General features: G+C 39.1%; 1 protein-coding gene and 1 long non-coding RNA gene across 2 annotated transcripts in view; one reads left to right on the forward strand and one right to left on the reverse strand.

Annotated features, from left to right (window-relative positions):
• Window positions 1-6883, forward strand: part of LOC124253573 — a 225898-nt gene extending 219015 nt beyond the window's left edge. The window contains exon 3 of the long non-coding RNA XR_006892239.1: window positions 6822-6883. This is a non-coding gene — a long non-coding RNA (uncharacterized LOC124253573). The remainder of the gene's footprint in view (window positions 1-6821) is intronic.
• The window catches only part of LOC124253568, a 229189-nt gene that overhangs the window by 196393 nt on the left and 20937 nt on the right, over window positions 1-11859 (reverse strand). The gene's annotated exons all lie outside the window — the stretch shown is intronic.

Genomic DNA, 11859 nt, shown 5'->3' on the forward strand with positions numbered 1-11859 from the left:
TATTAATAAAGGCCAGGTTTTCTTTGGGCGTGCTTTGGTACCTTGAGATTGAGACGTGGACCTCGTTCGAAGGACGTGGGTTCGGGGTTCGATTCTGGAATAAAATACTACCCATTCCTTTTGTCTCCTGTCAAAGAATCCCCACATGGGTACAATGTGTGAAGCACATTTCTAGTGTCCCCTGCCGTGATATTGCTGGAATATTGTTAAATGCGGCGTTAAACCATACTCACTCACTCATGTCAGAGATTCTACTAAGATGCTAATAGCGATGTGAAACCAATCTCACAAACACAAGCACGAACTAAGATATCGATTCGTTTAACATGTCTCCTGAAATCGATATATTGTCCCACTGTGAGTGTATGACGATCTACTCAGAAAATTATTATTCCATTCCCGCGTGTTAAATTTTCGTGCATACACGCCAATTACAAGCGGTTTTTGTGATGTGCACATGAACATGGTGTTGGTAAAATTCGAGTGAAATTTGTCAGTGTTTTGTTGTTCACTTCAGTGATAAATTCCATACACAAGATTACGTAGCCTGTCTGACTTTGTATGCTGTCTGCTGATGTGTCATCGTGTGGCTGTTTCGCATTTGCATTATGATAACCTTTGGCCTTCGACGAGGACGTTGAAATTGGGTTTTACGTCGTGCGTGAGAATATTTCGCTCAAATGACAACGTGCATGCGTGTGTATGCGTATGTGCGGCTGCTTGTACTAGCCCAGACTTAGGCTGGAATTATAGTGCTAGCCCACTGAGATACCATGCCGCAGTGAAGCACGAATACCCCACTCAGGCACATTATGCTGACTCCAAGCCGACCAGTCCTTGTTGTACCCATTAATGCCGAGCGCCAGGCAGGGACCAACAAGTACCATATTTTAACGTCTTTTGGTATGACGCGGTTGGGGATCGAACCCGCGACCTTTTGCTCTCCGGGCGGACGCTCTAACCACTACACCATGGAGGCGGTCTTCTGTCCGGTGGTTGGGTAGCCAAGTGGTTAAAGCGTCACAGGAAGAGCCGGGTTCGATTCCCCACATGGGTTCAAAGTGTGAAGCCCACTTCTAATGAGCATCGCCATGATATTACTGGAATGTTGCTAAATTTGGTGTAAAACCATACTCACTCACTCACACATACTCACACTAAGTCGCCCCCGGACGCTACTCTCAGTGCAATTCTACTTCTTCAATGTGCTATAAATAATGAAATATGTCAATACATCAGTCTCGTCTGTATTCGCTAAAGTCCCAATGAGAATGAGTTGTTTTATTGAAAGTGAATTTGGAATAAGGAATCCTTTTTCAAATTTTCAAGACGGAATAGAAATAGACTGCACATGAAAATCAAAGGATTAATACTTAGTTCACGAATATATGACATTGAACACATATAAATTTCTCAATACTAACTATGTATGTTTATGTACTATTATCTTCATTTTATTTGATGTTATTCACATTTGGATAATTTGATGCTTTGTTATTTGATACATAAGACACAACCTCCACACCCACCAATATATACTGAACATCATTGAAAACGCACCACCTGTATTAGTTTGGATTTCCAAGATCATAAATGAGCCATCGGTGTAAGTTTTACATACTTTTGTAGTCCAATGATTGGTCAAGAAAAAAGGCAAGAACCAATCCAGCAAAACGGTGAAGTTTTAATTCAGCTGACCATGAAAGCACGATGGAGTCAAATTGGAAAGTCAGTAACGTGTATGACCATCGTAAGCAGCAACACAAGCTGTGCAACTTCTCCTCATTGAACTGATAAGTCAATGATGTTTTGAGGCAATGCATTCCACTCTTGTTGCAAGGCATTCTCAAGTTCCCCAAGGTTGTTGATCTGCGGGCGACATGAGAGGCGTTGGCCCATGTAATCCCACAAGTGTTCAATTGGAGACAAATCTGGTGACGATGCAGGCCATGGAAATAGAGGAATGTTGTTGCTTGCCAGAAACTGTGTTGCAACACGTGCAGTGTGCGCTCGAGCATTGTCCTGCTGGAATGTGTGCAGATCTTGATGTTGGTTAAAGAAGGGAACGACGTTGTTCTGAAGAATGGTGTCACGGTAGTAAAGGGCATTAATTCTGCGGCGACAAACTACCAGAGCGGGTTTTGTGATGATAATTGATAACCTCCCCTAATGCTGCCGCCAACCCACCGATCTGTTTGCTGGCACAGACCTGATGGTAACGTTCTCCCCATCGACGCCATACCATACCCGACGCCCGTCAACATTTCGCAAGTGAAAACGTGACTCGTCGGAGAACATAACACCATGCCAACGTCGTAACAACCACAAACGATGGTGTTCAGCCCATCGTCGGCGTTCACGGCGATGTCTATCAGTCAGGATGGGTCCAACATAAGGGCGTCGACACCGTAATCCCTGCCGCACGGGACGGCGTCGGACGGTGGAAGCACTGATCAAAACCACGTCGGCCTTGGACAGCGTTGGCGGTTCTGGCAGCCGGCAACGTACGATCCCGAATATGGCGCCGAACAATGTCTCGATCTTGGCGAGGGGTGGTAACACGTGCCTGGCCAGGACGTTGGCGGTCCCTGGTGATTCCTGATTGTTGGTACCTGTTGGCAAGTCTTATGATGGTGGAATGATGGCAACCAAATCGTCTGGCAATAATCCTGCTTGATGTGCCAGCCTGCAACATGCCAAACGCCCGCTCTCGTTTCTCTGGTGACAATCTTGGCATTGCAAAATGAACTTTACATGCGGAGGTGCAGCTAAAATGAGAACGGTTTTTTACCGACGGTCATTTATACCCCTAATCAACATGTTTTACGCATGCAATTTGTGCTTTTCGTGCAGTTTGTGCATGAATTTTGTTGTTGTCATGTGATATGTTCTATGATGTGTTCGGGCAATCTGTTCTTTACTGTACAGCATTATTTATTGTCTTTTGTGTTATTAACAACATTTCCAACGTTCAATTTCACTCTCAAAACAATTCTATTACCATATTTCAAAATTTACAGGTGGTGCGTTTTCAATGTCCAGTATATATAAACTGTATTTCCATGTTACACTCTGTGTGCAGTTCTAATATTTTCTTTACTGTGTACAGTTCTAATGTTTTCTCTCCTGCGTGCAGTTTTAATACTTTCTCTCCTGTGTGAGGTTCTAAAATGCTTTCTCTACTGCGTGCAGTTCTAAGGCTTTCTCTAATACGCACAGTTTTAATGTTTTTCTAATACGCACAGTGTTAATGCTTTCTCTTCTGTGTGAGGTTTTAATGCTTTCTCTCCTGCGTGCAGTTCTAATGTTTTCTCTAATACGCGCAGTTTTCATGCTTTCTCTCCTGTGTGCAGTTCTAATGCTTTCTCTCCTGCGTGCAGTTTTAATGGTCTCTCTAATAACCACAGTTTTAATGCTTTCTCTCCTGTGTGAGGTTCTAATACTTTCTCTCCTGCGTGCAGTTTTAATGGTTTCTCTAATACGTACAGTTTTAATGCTTTCTCTCCTGTGTGCAGTTCTAATGCTTTCTCTCCTGCGTGCAGTTTTAATGCTTTCTCTAATACGCACAGTTTTAATGCTTTCTCTCCTGTGTGCAGTTCTAATGCTTTCTCTCCTGCGTGCAGTTTTAATGCTTTCTCTCCTGCGTGCAGTTTTAATGGTTTCTCTAATACGTACAGTTTTAATGCTTTCTCTCCTGTGTGCAGTTCTAATGCTTTCTCTCATGCGTGCAGTTTTAATGCTTTCTCTAATACGCACAGTTTTAATGCTTTCTCTCCTGTGTGCAGTTCTAATGCTTTCTCTCCTGTGTGCAGTTCTAATGCTTTCTCTCCTGCGTGCAGTTTTAATGGTTTCTCTAATACGTACAGTTTTAATGCTTTCTCTCCTGTGTGCAGTTCTAATGCTTTCTCTCCTGCGTGCAGTTTTAATGCTTTCTCTAATACGCACAGTTTTAATGCTTTCTCTCCTGTGTGCAGTTCTAATGCTTTCTCTCCTGTGTGCAGTTCTAATGCTTTCTCTCCTGCGTGCAGTTTTAATGGTTTCTCTAATACGTACAGTTTTAATGCTTTCTCTCCTGTGTGCAGTTCTAATGCTTTCTCTCCTGCGTGCAGTTTTAATGCTTTCTCTAATACGCACAGTTTTAATGCTTTCTCTCCTGTGTGCAGTTCTAATGCTTTCTCTCCTGCGTGCAGTTTTAATGCTTTCTCTCCTGTGTGATGTTCTAATGCTTTCTCTCCTGCGTGCAGTTTTAATGGTCTCTCTAATACGCACAGTTTTAATGCTTTCTCTCCTGTGTGATGTTCTAATGCTTTGTCTACTGCGTGCAGTTCTAAGGCTTTCTTTAATACGCACAGTTTTAATGCTTTCTCTAATACGCACAGTTTTAATGCTTTCTCTCCTGTGTGAGGTTCTAATGCTTTCTCTCCTGCGTGCAGTTCTAATGTTTTCTCTAATACACGCAGTTTTCATGCTTTCTCTCCTGTGTGCAGTTTTAATGCTTTCTCTCCTGCGTGCAGTTTTAATGGTTTCTCTAATACGCACAGTTTTAATGCTTTCTCTCCTGTGTGCAGTTCTAATGCTTTCTCACTTGTGTGCAGTTTTAATGCTTTCTCTCCTGTGTGCAGTTCTAATGCTTTCTCTCCTGTGTGCAGTTCTAATGCTTTCTCTCCTGTGTGCAGTTTTAATGGTCTCTCTAATAACCACAGTTTTAATGCTTTCTCTCCTGTGTGATGTTCTAATGCTTTGTCTACTGCGTGCAGTTCTAAGGCTTTCTTTAATACGCACAGTTTTAATGCTTTCTCTAATAGCACAGTTTTAATGCTTTCTCTCCTGTGTGAGGTTCTAATGCTTTCTCTCCTGCGTGCAGTTTTAATGCTTTCTCTAATACGCACAGTTTTAATGCTTTCTCTCCTGTGTGCAGTTCTAATGCTTTCTCTCCTGTGTGCAGTTTTAATGCTTTCTCTCCTGTGTGCAGTTCTAATGCTTTCTCTCCTGTGTGCAGTTTTAATGCTTTCTCTCATGCGTGCAGTTTTAATGCTTTCTCTAATACGCACAGTTTTAATGCTTTCTCTCCTGTGTGAGGTTCTAATGCTTTCTCTCCTGCGTGCAGTTTTAATGCTTTCTCTCCTGTGTGCAGTTCTAATGCTTTCTCTCCTGTGTGCAGTTCTAATGCTTTCTCTCCTGTGTGCAGTTCTGATACTTTCTCTACAGCGTGCAGTTCTAAGGCTTTCTCTCCTGTGTGCAGTTCTAATGTTTTCTCTCCGATGTAAATTTCTAATATTTTTCTCCTCTTTGTAGTTCTAATGTCTTCTCTCCTGTGTGCAGTTTTAATTTTAAGTGTTAGTCCCGAACTTATGTTTCGTATACATTACCTAGTCATCGATAGTACAGATATGTGGTGTATAAAGTCTAGATACGTGTAATATGATCGACGTACACCTCGTGTGATCACTGAATGTTCTCTGGTCCTTTCATATAATTCCCTGAGATGTTTTCCCTTTACATGAAATGGAATATGTTTCAGATGATAGTCAACCTGGATGTTATGCTCCATCAAAGTTTCATGTTTACTAAATGCATATGCATCAAAGATGAACGAAAACTATTTTAAAGGCAAAGTGAATTTAAGCATGGATTACATTCACAATCGCTGTAAATTGGTAGCAGTTAATGATTTAAAGAAGATCAGTTTCCCAACATTGTAAAAGGATAAATTATGCGCTGGATATGGTTGGGCAACAAAGGACACGCTAATATCACTGGGAGAGTATTTAATTAATTATGTGCATATTTTTTTACCATTCACTGCTAACGACACGTGAACTGAACATAATCAATAATTAGCGCAGTGCATATTCTATAACATAGAAGTATCAATGCTGTAAATTGGTAGCAGGTAATGATTTAAAGAAGATCAGTTTCCCAACATTAAAAATGGATAAATTGTGCGTTGGATATACAGTCAAATCCCGATGAGTCGAATCGCTGGGGACCAAGTAATAAATTCGACTTATTGATGTATTCGAGACATAGGTATGTCTATGTGGGTAGAAAAAAAGATGATCCAGTCCGTCAATGGCGGAAAGGTGTGAGCCGCGCTGGTTTGTTAATTGGATCAGTTTACTACACCAATCAACTTCTCATTGACTGACTTCGGCTTATGTATACAAAATTGCTGTTGTTTGAATCTCATAGAACCAAATTTCCCTCGAGTCATCGTGTGTATTTATGAGACGAATTCGTGTAACCGGTATTCAAATGATGACAACTATAACAGGGAATGGTCGGGACCGACAGGTACTTCGAGTTATGCATAATATTCGAGACACTGGCATTCGACTCATCGGGATTTGACTGTAGTTGGGGAACAAAGAACACGCTATTACCACTGGGGCGGTATTTAATTAATTATGTGCATATTTTTTACCATTTGCTGGTAACGACACGTGAAATGAACATAATCAATAATTAGCTCAATGCATACTCTATAACATAGACGTATCAACGCTGTGAGAAACAAATCAACAGTCACTGTATTGGCATAAGCATCCAAAATTTGATGAAAAAATCTCTTCTTTTATAGAACACTAATTTGCAGCACATTCAGGTGAAATCAGTTGAAATTGGTTCATTGGTTCAGTTCCTTATCATGCTCCTTAACATAGTGGTCTCAGTGCTATGCAAAAAGCAACAGTATACTGTATTGACCGACTTAAGTACCCAAAATATGATGAAAAAAATCATTTTTCTAGAAAATCAGTGTGAAACACATTCAGGTGAAATCAGTTGAAATCGGTTTCAGTTCTAAATCCGTTTCAGCATAGAAAACATAAGTCCAGAACATATATGTCACAAAGAGTCCTATGATTCAAAGAAATGGCACACAGTCACAAAAAGCTCCAGGTCACATATCAGCATCTCTGTCTTCTTCATATCAATGGTATACACAAAACCCTTACCAGCTGTAGTTGCTTACTTTGTGATCGTTGTGTGGATGGTTTTCCGGGAAGCTTGCCGAGGAATTTATTCCCTTTCTTTGCAGGGTTCTGGGACGGAGCAACGTAAACTGTCGTAGGGTTGTATCCTTCACTCTTATACCAGACATTCTTGAAAACACGTTGCTTGTGGCTCCAACTCGATATCTACAGGGATCAAGGTGGATTTTCCCGAACAAAGCAGCCTGAGTAGCTTGTTTCTGTTCGATTGATGACGATTCTTGTTTTGCACTCACATCACCAATTAGTATTCCACAACACTTCAAATAGGGGTAATTGTAATTTGTAATTGTACTTGAATGTAATTAATTACAAAAATCTATGTAATTGCATGTAATTTGTAAGTGAATGTTCAAAATGTAATTTGTAATTGTAATTTATCTAATTAACATCTCAATGTAATTGAATTTTTCAATTACTTTTTCAATTACATCATATTACATCTGACTTTATATATTTTGGTGGTCATCAGGCAACCCTTGCAATTATGTTCTGTACAATAAGGAGGACAAAGCAGTGTTTTTCAATAAAATGCTTGTTGTCGGTGTACACTCTAGCAGGTGTTAAGTTTTGAAAGAAACTTGAATGTCTAAGCCTTTTTAACTATCACCATTTGTGAAACAAAGGGAATCAGTAGAGCAATGTAGGTTAGTATTTGAGGAAATGGGGGATTAACTGTACTATTAGTCAAGTTCCTATCAAAATGGCCTCTTTGTTTATTTCTCATAGGATACGATATTCAAAATCTTACTGAACATGATTTTTATAATCATGAAATGTAATGAGCCATAAATCTAAGTTGACAAATCCTTTGGTATGTTAATGTGGACTATGTCAGATAGAGAGACCGGTGGAATTTATATTTTAATATAGACCTGTAATGATGAGTCATGATACAGTATACCTTAGGTAACAGTGGTGGACAAAGTGTTTTTTGCAACAAGTAATGATAGAGGTGTGTATTTGATAATAAGCCCAAAGAAATATGCCAAAAACAAATCTGATCAAATAGTGTACATTATAGATATAATCTAATTTTGCATTTCACTTTTTGATGACAAAAATGTGAATTAGATTTAGTGACCACTGTTTACCAACATCTATCTCTTGTTGATTAAAGGAATACAGAAATGTATTTGTTTTGTTTTTGTTGTGCTCTTTTACAAAGTAATTTTTAATATAATTAATTACATTGGTAATGTAATTGTAATTTAATTCATTACATTTTAAATTAGGGTGTAATTGTAATTGCAATTGTAATTGAGGAAAATCAAAGTAATTGTAATTTGATTAATTACATTTCAAAGTAATTGAACCCATGTCTGGAGACGGTAAGTGGCAATGAAAAGATAGTGTCGATTGAAGTCGGGTTCCAAGAAACAAAGCTGTACTTTCGATTCAGCTTAAGTAGACAGCTAAAGTTACAGTGGCGAGATATCACTGTTCAGTTGTATGTGTTGAAAAATGTACAAGCTGGTGTGCCAGAAATACCTTGGCCGTGTATGTATGTACTTGTGTATGTGCCTGTGTGTCTGAGTGCCTGCCTGTGTCTCTCTCTCTCAGGATTGTCTCTCTCTGTGTGTGCATCTCTCTCTCTCTCTCTCTCTCTCTCTCTCTCTCTCTCTCTCTCTCTCTCTCTCTGTCTCTGTCTCTCCTCTCTCTCTCTCTCTCTGTCTCTCTCTCTCTCTCTCTCTCTCTCTCTCTCTCTCTCTCTCTCTCTCTCTCTCTCTCTCTCTCTCTCTCTCTCTCTCTCTCTCTCTCTCCTCTCTCCCCACACACACACACACACCGTTTAAGTCACACCGTAACATAACTTGATGGTCAAGCTCGGTGACTGCATATAATTTTATCCCATTGCTCTGGTTTTGATATCTCGATTTAGTTGTAATAAATTCTTTATTATATCGGCGTAAAACAAATGTCACTTACACTCCACATCTTATCGCGGTATGATGTAGGTAAGGGAAAGCACCGAGCTGATAACAGCACGTGACGCCATTGCCAGGTAACGGATACAACAGGTACAAGATAGACACAGTCATGTTAGACTGGACTCAAGTTACGTCTCATTTTTAAACGTCTATGTTATCAACAAAAAATGTTGTGTTAAGAGGAATTTTGTTTGTAAACTATTTTAAAAAAACAGCCGTGAAGTTGTATTGATTGCATTTATTTGTAATATCTACCTTCTATATATTGCTTTTTATTGAGGCACAAGTGCATATATATATACATACATATACATATAAATGTTATATCTGTGTATGTGTGTGTGTGCGAGCGCGCGCGTGTGTGTTTATGAACGTATTTGCTTATGTTTGTTTTGCTTTCCTTGCGTTTCATTCTTTTCAGTGCAGATAACGTACAACCAAATAATGACCATGCTGTCAATAGAAATGAAATCAACGCAGCTTGACCATTGTCATTATGGCCACCATCAAAGTTATAAAGCTGCATATAATCACATTTAGACAAAGGCCGGTTGGCCACTGAAAGCATGACATTGTGGATGAGGTGCGGGATACTGCCGGCTGACCACACATGTGTCGCAAATACACACAAACACACACACACACATATATAATCTATAATATACACAGATACACATTTTTCTTATCACAAAATGATCTGTGTTTTTTCTTTGTATAACGCCGCATTAAGCAATATGGCGGAGGTCTGGGTCAGAAAATTCAGAAGCATTTGTATTTGGATACGTGACATGTGTCAATCAAGCCAGCGAGCCTGACCAGCCGATCAACCTCGTTGCCTTTTATTACAAGCATGGGTTACTGTACATCAATTCTAACCTGGATCTTTACAGGTCCAAACATGAACTCCCCAGCGGGCACACAACGTTGAGTCAACGTTTAATCAACGTTGAATTTTTGTTGTTTGGTTGATCAACCTTTCATAAACATTGATTCAACGTTTATCATGCGACCAAAGAAAGTTAGTCGAGATTCGTTTAGTTGTCAACGTTGTTCCAACGTAAGGAACCAACGAAACGTCAACTAATTGTTTCCTTGGCAAATTTGATACATAATTCATATTGGTAATAGGTATCCAACTTAGCAACTATCATTTCGGAACATTGATTTCATAAAAGATCAAGATCGAGTTGGTGACATATATAATCTTATATAATGTTTGATTGTGCATCGATCAACAGACGGAAATATTACGTAAATCGCAATTGAAAATGAAAACATCAATGATTTTAGGTATAAAGTCATCAGTTATCCGAATTGCATTACATTTGATATTTGATTACACTGTCAAAATTGTATAATTCCCGACAATTTGCTTTCAAACACATGCCAGATGTTGACCTTTCGATCGCCTCGTTTGGCCATGTCCGGACATGCGCACAATTATCGCGCGCAAAGGCAGCTGATCGTTGTCAGTTCACTTTGGTGAGGTTCAACGCAATATCGTTTTATTTTCAACATCTTGACGGCATGCTGGTGTTTATTTGGTAAGTATGTCCTTCATGTATAATGAAAACGTAGGAATGTTGTTTAAATCTAGCAGGTCAATGTAGCAAGAAACTCCGAATTAGGGCTCATGTTTTATCTCACAAGGTTACCGTTATGTCACGTACATGTTTCTCAAAATTTAGTGGAAGCCCGTGTTTCCATGAACTTGTTTTGTTATTTTTCAATATATTTGCATATATATATTTGGCATTTTATTATATAATCGAATAAGATTTCCTTTCGTACCCATCACCATGTGAATTTTGCAAATATACATTTTCAAATAATCAATGAAGTACATCAAGGGACTGTTCATAATTATATTGTTGGGGGTGGGGGTTATGATTGTAGGGAGTGGGGGTGGTGAGGGGTGGTGGGGTGGTGGGGTGTTTCACCCATTTTCTTCAGGGAGCTAAAGGGGTCAGCATTTTGTACACACGCACTATGTTTAATATGATGCTTAGAATTATGGGAAGAGAGAGGGCGTCATAGATATTGTACCTGACATGCAGGGTGGGGCGTCACTTATTTTGTACACACACCTTACGGGGAGGGAGGGGGAGGTAATTCACATTCTCCATGCTTCTCCATAAAAATCATCATCACCCCCAAGCCATACATTATGAACGGTCCCTATGGGCAGCTATACAAATTCGAATAGAATTTATCAACATTTTATATCAAATTATTATGAGCATTTGTTCGTTTGAATAGATCTATCAGTAAATTATGCATTGAGCACGCTCTGAACCCTGTCAACATATGTATATTATTTTGGGGGAGGGTAGGATGGGGAGGAGAATGGCTGAAAGGAAATCTTTCTCAGATGATGCGACGAAAATTCACATCATAATGTCTTGTGAAAGTCTTTGTTAAGGATGAAATTGAATATAATTTATTCGAACTTTTATTTATTTACAAAATGTGTAACTTCACTAATGATTCTTTGATGGGACAATTAACAAAACTGCACCCACAGACTTTCATTCTTACACTTGTTTGGAAGGGATGTGATGATTCATGTCTCTGAAAGGTTAAAATGTTACATACAAAAGAAGTAATTTAGTAAGGAACATTTAATTATGAAATAAGATATAATTTTAATGGAATTTGCAGAAATCTCATCTTGGAAGACTGGGTGGCAGCAATTTTGTGGATCACATAAAAGGAGCAAGGCTAAGGTAACAAGTTTTTCACATTTCACTTGTTTCCAGTATATCCACCACAAAGTTTAAGAGAAAGATGATAATGCTCTTTCATTGTACCACCTGTTTTGAATATTTGTGATAATGTTTGGTCTTTTTTGGTGATAAAAGTTGGTCTTTATTTTCATTTATATATTAAGGTTGATCATGTAAGAGAATAATTTGACAATGATTTCTCCCGGAGAT

Source organism: Haliotis rubra, unplaced genomic scaffold (assembly GCF_003918875.1).
Source record: "Haliotis rubra isolate DU_JTF1 unplaced genomic scaffold, ASM391887v1 Scf544, whole genome shotgun sequence".
Lineage (NCBI taxonomy): Eukaryota > Metazoa > Mollusca > Gastropoda > Lepetellida > Haliotidae > Haliotis > Haliotis rubra.